The following is an 8,808-nucleotide window of genomic DNA, read 5'->3' on the forward strand; positions in this document are numbered from 1 at the left end:
AACGTACTTATTGATTTTAAGTGCACCAAAACGCTGCTTGTTTTTTGGTTGTCTCTTTGTGTTTTTTTTCCCTATGTTCCTCTTTTCCAGTCTTCTTTTGGACTAATCCAATATGCTATACATTTCATTTTCATTTCCTCTTATTGGCCTTTTGCCTATACTTCTATTTCTTTCTTTTTTTAACTTTTTATTTTATATTGGAATATAGTTTTTTTTCCCAAAGGTCAATAACTGGACTTTAATGAATAATTCTGGTAAAAGCGTTTGTGCACAGATATGCAGGTATAAAACATATATCAAAAAAGAACAAAAAGAGGGCTTCCCTGGTGGCACAGTGGTTAAGAATCCACCTGCCAATGCAAGGGACACAGGTTCAAGCCCTGGTCTGGGAAGATCCCACATGCCGTGGAGCAACTAAGCCCGTGTGCCACAGCTACTGAGCCTGCGCTCTAGAGCCCGTGAGTCACAACTACTGAAGCCCGTGCACCTAGAGCCCATGCTCTGCAACAAGAGAAGCCACCGCAATGAGAAGACCACGCACCGCAACAAAGAGTAGCCCCTGCTCGCCGCAAATAAAGAAAGCCTGCGCGCAGCAACGAAGACCCAACGCAATCAAAAATAAATAAATAAATAAAATGAACAAAAAGATTCCTTCTCTCCTTAAGTACATCTTAGAACAGCCATGACTAAGTTTAACTTGATATATGTTTCAGAGTTTAAAACCCAAGAAACTAACAAATTTTTGCACAAGTTTAACTTGAGGCACATGCATTTATTGTCCTAACGCTGGAAATACTTTCTTGACATTTGATTTGATACTCTTATTAGTAAGCTTTGCCTTTTAAAAGTTTTCCTGGGAGAAAATACAAGAAAAAGGTATCTATCCAGATTACCCATCACTCTTTGAACATTACTTAGGAATAACACAATCTTAAAATAGCTCAATTTTGAAAAACACTGAGAAAATGCTGGAGTGTTACTCTTACACTCAGGATCTCTTTTTGAAAAAGAAATGAGTATAAAAAAGTAATTTTGTCCTGACATTGGTGGGATGAGATACATTTGTACTGTTCACAAATTCTACACACAGGACTGCCTGTTTTAAATAAGATCAACACAAATAGGGAACAAGAAGTAGAGAAGCCAACTTTAGGAGATGCATTCATTCCAGGGTACTTGGTTAATGCCTCTCGGGTTTTACCAGCGTATCTCTGAAAGGAGACGCACATCCTAATCTCACAGCTATTTAACAGTGATCACTTTCCTTATACACAGAAAATATGCTTACCTCTTTGACAGCTCCAGTCTTGACTGCAAAGAAAAGGTTATTACAAGAACCCAATTCTAGGTGCCCAACTACATTTTATCATCACAAATAGCTCTCAGTGTTTCTAAACAGAGGATTATTGGCATTGCGTGTAACATAATTTTTAGTTGTGGGGGACCATTCCAGACACTTAGCATTCCTGTCCTATTCACTAAAAACCAGCAGTTTTCAAGGTCGCTGTGACAAACAAAAACATACCCATATGTTTCCAACTGCCCCTTAATGAGAATCACTGAGATCCAAGATTAAAATCTATTAACTTCCTGACTCCCACAGAAAGCAACTGCTTCATTACCTTCAGTAACAATGACTGAAGAGGAACACGTTGTTTAAAAAAACATTGTAATTAAATATTACTTTGGAAAGATAAGCTGATTTCTTCACATCCACAGTGATCTGAAAGGATTAGATGCACAATGTGCAAAACTTAACGTCCCCAATTGGACACATACAGTCACAGGAAAATGACTGTTTACCTTCTACTGGCAAATCTTACCCCATTTATCTTTAGTATAAAAATATGTCCACCCACTACAATAAGATAAAAAAACGTATAGATCTTCTTGATAAATTCCCTCACACTGATGTTCCTGGAAACTGCTGTTGTCTTTGCTCCAAAACTTGCTAATATAATAGTTGTTGCTGTTTCTGTAAAAACTGCACCACTTCTGGACTTCTTAGTAAGAAGTCTTTTTTGATTTAACACTTGTTCTGAAAGAGCAGGTCTTGCAGGTTGATCCCCAAAAGATCCTGTTCTCTGTTTAACAGTAGAGAGTATATTATCTGCACTTTCCTCAAGTTTGACGTTTCCCGCGCTGCCAGCCTGGGCGGCCGCACTGCAGTTCAGGGCTTGGTCACTTTTCTTCTTCTTGTGCTTATCCTTGTACATCTTGTTGCGATGTTTCTTGCACATCCACGGCTTGCGCTGTTTGGCCACCTGGCTCGTGGTCTCGCTGCAGCCCTCGTAGGTGCAGGTCTTGCTCATGAGGCCCCCGCCGCTGCCCCTGCCTCTGCCCCGGCCCCGGGTTCCCGCACTGCCGCCCTCTCCCCCAGAGTGGGTCTCCTCGTCCTCCAGATCCTCCAAACTAGCCGTGCTCTCGCCTCTCCCCGGGGTCCGAAGTGTCCAGCAGGTCTGTCTCATCTTCCCTCGCCTCCTCCTCGCCATCCCCCGCCACTTCGCACAGGTACCGAACGGGCTTGCCAGCCCTGGCGCTGCCCCGCCAGGGCCGGAGCCTGCCGCAGGACACATTTCGGCCGCAGCCTCGTCCTGCTCTCCACAGGGGCGCATCACCAGCAGGGTAAACTGTGAGGCCGCAGCCGGGACGGGGGCTGGAGCCGGGGCCTGGCCGGGGGCAGGGGCGGGGGCCCCCGGGCGGAGCGCCCCGCTAGCGGCGCCGGCCCCGCGCCCTCGGCGGCAGCCTGCACCTCCGTGCTGCTGAGACCTGGCGAGGGTCCACGACCCCAACCTTTCAGCACCTGCCGGTCCCAAGTGCACTTAGCAAACCAAGACCCGGGACCCGCGAGAGGAAAAGGGGCTGGAATATAGTTGATTAACAATGTTGTGTTAGTTTCAGGTGTACAGCAAAGTGATTCAGTTATACATATACATGTATCTATTCTTTTCCAAATTATTTTCCCATTTAGGTTGTTACATAATATTGAGCAGAGTTCCCTGTGCTATACAGTAGGTTCTTGTTGGTTATCCATTTTAAATATAACATTGTGTACATGTCAATCCCAAACGCCCTAACTATCCTGTCTTTCAGTTACATTTCTGGTGGTTGTTCTAGGGATTATAATTTGCATCCTTAACTCATCACAGTCTATTTAGAATGAATATATTAAATGAATGAATATGTAAAATATGAGAATCTTATTACATTAAAATTTTATTTACCACCTCTTTTGCTATTGTCATGTATTTTACATAGACATACATAATAAACCCCACACTATTGTGAAAGTCATTAACAAGGAAGTCATTAGACTAGGGTGGCTCTAACGCTTTGGCCCCCAAAGTAAGCAAGCCAAAACCTAAGCCAGAGTCAATTTCTATAAATGCCTCAAGGGTAAAAAATCAAAACTTGAGAACAGCCAATCACAAACAGCCAACTAGACTTTCCCAGATAATGCAACTGCTCAAGCTAGAGCCAGTTAAATAATGTCCTTGCTTTGCTCCTGCGACTGCTCTGTAAAAGCCTTTTCCCTTGGCTCCTGACAGTAGCGTGCCCTCTAACCAGTTTCAGTTTGGCACTGCCTGATTCAAATCAATGTTTGCTCCAATGAACTCTTCAAAAGTTTAATGTGCCTCAGTTTATCTTTTAACAGTATTATATTATTACATTTACTTTATTTTTTTATAAATTTATTTATTTATTTTTGGCTGTGTTGGGTCTTCGTGGCTGCACGCAGGCTTTCTCCAGTTGGGTAGAGTGAGGGCTACTCTTTGTTGTCGTGCGCGGGCTTCAGTAGTTGTGTCACGTGGGCTCAGTAGTTGTGGCTTGTGGGCTCACTAGTTGTGGCACACGGGCTTAGTTGCTCCACGGCATGTGGGATCTTCCCTGACCAGGGCTCGAACCTCTGTCCTCTGCATTGGCAGGTGGATTCTTAACCACTGCACCACCAGGGAAGTCCCTCAGTTTGGACTTTAATCTTAGAGCCCAGCCCTTAAACTAAGACATATTCCTGACTCCTAAATTATGTCTTTTCTGGAGTCTCACCTGAAAGTCCAAAGTGCTCATAGAAGTCTCTGCACTCTGGCTTGGCCAGACACTAATACCTCTCAAAACAGCTCAGAACAGCACAACCTCTAGTATCACCATTCAGCTCTCAGCCCACAACAGATCATCTTTGCTAGGCCTCACAGAACCTCACCCTGGGCCTGTGCAGCCTAGCTCTCACCCAGGGACCATGGTGAATTCCTGTGCAACTTCCTCTTCTTTAATAACCTGCCCCCAATTTTCAGCTGCTTTAGTAGCCCAGTAACCCACTCCCTGCCCCCTCAGCTCAGCACACCATCCTTCCACTTAGGATTCACCTCCACGCACCACGGAAGAAATCTGCGATGATTGTGAGGCTTACTTCACGTGTTTCTCATCTCTCCAGTATCATACCCCTACACCAACCATCTTTTGCTTGAAAAAAGGTGCATCACATATCTCGTTCAGTTCTATAGTTGTTCAATGAGAGGGAATCTTGTGCCAATTACTCTGTTATAGCCAGAGGTGGACATTATTATGTCTTTTTTTACTTTTTTAAAAAAATTTATCTTCTCATTTCTAATTTCTCTTTATTTATTTGTTTTGGCTGCGTAGGGTCTTAGTTGCAGCATGCAGGATCTTTGTTGAGGCATGTGGGAATCTTTCTTGTGGCACAGGCTCTTCTTGTGGCCACAGGCTTCTCTCTAGTTGTGGCATGCGGGTTCTCTCTCTAGTTGTGCTGCTCAGGCTCCAGGGCACGTGAGCTCTGTAATTGCAACACACAGGTACTCTCATTGAAAAGTGTGAGCTCAGTAGTTGTGGCGCACTGGCTTAGTTGCCCTGCGGCATGTGGGATCTTAGTTCCCCGACCAGGGATCGAACCCACGTCTCCTGCATTGGAAGATGGATTCTTTACCACTGGACCACCAGGGAAGTCCCCTATTCTGTCTTTTTTGACATCAGATTCTTTCAGAACTTTTTGTTTCTCATGTTTTTTGTTTTTGTTTTTTTAATATTTATTTATTTTGGCTGCACTGGGTCTTAGTTGCAGCACATTGGATCTTCGTTGCGGCATGCAGGATCTTTTAGTTGTGGCATGTGGGCTTCTTAGTTGTGGCACGTGGACTCTTAGTTGTGGCATGTGAACTCTTAGCTGTGGCATGCATGTGGGATCTAGTTCCCCAACCAATGACGTGTCCCCTGGGTTGGGAGCATGGAGTCTTACCCACTGGACCACCAGGGAAGTCCCTGTTTCTCATGTTTTTGATGCTCCTTTCTACTGGGGCCCTAAGCTTAGGCCTAGCCCACCATTTGGATAATCCAGCACCACCCTGTCTCCTATTCCAATTTTTTCCCACTCTATCTTCTAATCCTAAAAATAGATTAAGATCAAGAGAATAAGGAGACAAGCCACAGAATGGGAGAAAATATTGGCAAAACACATAGCTGGCAAAAGACTGTTACTCAAAGTATACAAAGAACTCTTAAAACTCAATAATAAGAAAACAAACAACCCAAATAAAATATGGGAAAAGACCTGAACAAGCATTTTACCAGAGAAGATATACAAATGTCAAATAAGCATATGAAAAGGTGCTCCACGTGATATGTCACCAGGGAAATGCAAATTAAAGCAAAGAAATACCAGTCTACATTGATTAGAATGGCCCAAATCTAGAAGCCTGACAACACCCAACAGGAACTCTCCTTCATTGTTGCTGGGAATACAAACATGGTACAGCTACTTTGGAACAGTTTAGCAGTTTCTTACAGAGCTAAACATAGTCTTACCATTCAATTCAGCAATCATGCTCATTGACATTTACCCAAAGGAGTTGAAAATTTATATCCACACAAAAGCCTACACACAGAAATTTATTTCAGCTTTATGCATAATTGCCACAACTTGGAAGCGGTCAAGATGTCCTTCAGTAGGTGAATGCGTAAATCAACTTTGGTACATCCAGACTATGGAATATTATTCAGCTAAAAAGAAATAAGCCATCAAGTTATGACATGGAGGAAAGTTAACGTGTATTACTAAATGAAAGAAGCCAAGGCTACATACTGTATGATTCCAATTATATGACTTCTTGGATAAGGCAAAATATAGGGAGACTCTACAAAGGATTAGTGGTTTCCAGAGGATTTTTAAGGTTATGAAACTATTCTGTGTGATACCATAATGGGGGGTACATGTCATTTAGTAATACATTTAGTAAATGCATTTAGTAAAACCCATAGACTGTACAACACCAAAGTGAACCTTAGCACAAACTATGGACTTTGAGTGATAATGATGTATCTATGTAGGTTCATCAATTGTAACAAATGTACCACTGTGGTCTCTGATGTTGCATGTGTGGGGTCAGGGGTAGATGGGAACTCTCCCACAGTACAGTTTTTTGCTGTGACCCTAAAACTGCTCTAGAAAGAAAGTCTATTTTGAAAAATGGATTAGGAGTCAAAATGATGCTGGATTAAACAAATGCTAGAGGGAACTCCAGCTAAAGGAAATGTAACACACTTAGGGAATTTCCAGGAGAATGTGTTGTTTACATGGGTTATGAAGCCATCTAAAGCTAGACAGAGTTCATTTATACTTAGAACATTAGCCCATTCTTTTAACTGGACTCACAGAGGAAGCAATACTTCTACGAATTCAAAACATCAAATAATTGCTTAACAACAAACACAATGGGCATTTTAGAGCCCAGGAGTTTATCATCCTGAGTAGTATGCTTTAGACTAATTTTAAAAATGAGTTGTGGGGCCTCCCTGGTGGCGCAGTGGTTGGGAGTCTGCCTGCCAATGCAGAGGACACGGGTTCGTGCCCCGGTCCGGGAAGATTCCCGCATGCCGCAGAGCGGCTGGGCCCGTGAGCCATGGCCGCTGAGCCTGCGCGTCCAGAGCCTGTGCTCCGCAACGGGAGAGGCCACAGCAGTGAGAGACCTGCGTACCACAAAAAAAAAAAAAAGAGTTGTATTTCTATGCATTTTATCCCCAATGATATTCATTGTGGCTTTTTTTCATAATAACAGCAACCCGGAAACTATCTAAACATTTAGTAATAAAGGACTGCTTAAGTAAATTGATACATCCATGTGATGTGACAGTATACGAACCTTCACAAAGATGCTACAGGCGAATATTTAAGGACATGGGGGAATACTTTCATGACAACTTTTTTTTTTTGTTTAGTTTTTGAGGTGATTGTATTTTTATTCTAGCTTTAATTCCATTTTAAGAAAAACAGTTTGCTAAAATGTTTTATTAAAAATTATGAAACATTTGGGGAAAACATATTTTTACTTTGTTTCCCTATCTCTCATTTTTTTTTCTTTTGAGAAAGACCAAAGACACACCGTCATTTTGCATCTGTTATATTTACTTATATTCTTTTTTGTTGCTATTGTTCTAGCCATGATGTGATATTCTAGGTGAAGTTTTTAACCACTATATAGCAACATCATTTGGGAGTAGGTTAAATAGCCATTTGCATGTATTGATTTTATATTTCTAGATATTAATGTTTTTCTTTTTTGGTTTTCTTGAAGTATAGTTGATTACTGTTGTATAATTTCTGCTATACAGCAAAGTGATTCAGTTATACATATATATATATATTCCTTTTTTATATTCTTTTCCATTATGGTTTATCACAGGTTATTGAATATTAGTTCCCTGTGCTATATAGTAGGACCCTGTTTTTTATCCATTGTATATATAATAGCTTACATCATGATAACATTTTTTAATTTTTTTTTTATTTTTTGTGGTACGCAGGCCTCTCACTGTTGTGGCCTCTCCCGTTGCGGAGCACAGGCTCCGGATGCGCAGGCTCAGCGGCCATGGCTCACGGGCCCAGTCGCTCCACGGCATGTGGGATCTTCCCGGACCGGGGCACGAACCCGTGTCCCCTGCATCAGAAGGCGGACTCTCAACCACTGCGCCACCAGGGAAGCCCCATGATAACATTTTTAAGTGAACAAAGCAACTTGCAGAAGAGTATATACAATTTGATCCTGTTTCATTTAAATTTATTTGTGTGTAGAAAGAGGTTATACATCAAAATGTTTAGTTATTTGTGGGTAAATGTATTATGGGCATTTTTCTTCTTTATCATTTATGCATTTTCTAAATTTTTACAATGTATATATTGTTTTTAAGAAGAAAAATATATAATTTTTAAAATGAGTTGAATGATATGAACAAAAAGGAGTTAATGTTAGAAATAGGGAAGATGGTTGATTTTTATCAACTTTATTTCCACAGAAGAATGATGGTTCATGACATTAAGCAAAATGTTATTACATTAAATTAGAAGCATACTAATCTTCTCATAACGTGCCCCCCCCCCGCCCCAAAAAAGAAAGTAGTAAGTGAACAGTATTTTCTAGAGTTTACCCTTCTTCTATAGGAAATGGCCAGGTATGCCTCTTATATACCAGGAGCTTTGTATCAATTTTTTAGGAACCTTCACAACTCTGAGTTTGCGTTCTCCTTCAGCTCCCCGTTTCTTCGGAGCTGTTAAGTGACTTGTCCAAGTTCCTATGACTTTTATATGAGACATCTGTTAAAAACAAACAAAAACAAGCAAACTAAAAAACCCCAACAACCTACATTATAAGATTCCGAAATACACACTTAAGCGGCTTAAGATTCTTGTTGGTATAGCACAGTGGTCAAGGACACCGACACCAGCTCTGGAGCTCAGAATAGCTGGTTTCAAATCCCAAGTCTGCCGTTTATTCTGTGTGTCTTCTGGACAAATTACTTGGC

At 41.6% G+C, this 8,808-nt stretch overlaps 1 pseudogene; it reads right to left on the bottom strand.

The window, feature by feature from the left end:
* Nucleotides 1-1,197: 1,197 nt before the first annotated feature.
* On the bottom strand, nt 1,198-4,068 carry LOC101338502 (regulatory factor X-associated protein pseudogene; annotated as a pseudogene).
* Nucleotides 4,069-8,808: the final 4,740 nt, after the last annotated feature.

Source organism: Tursiops truncatus, chromosome 20 (assembly GCF_011762595.2).
Source record: "Tursiops truncatus isolate mTurTru1 chromosome 20, mTurTru1.mat.Y, whole genome shotgun sequence".
In the NCBI taxonomy this organism is placed as follows: domain Eukaryota; kingdom Metazoa; phylum Chordata; class Mammalia; order Artiodactyla; family Delphinidae; genus Tursiops; species Tursiops truncatus.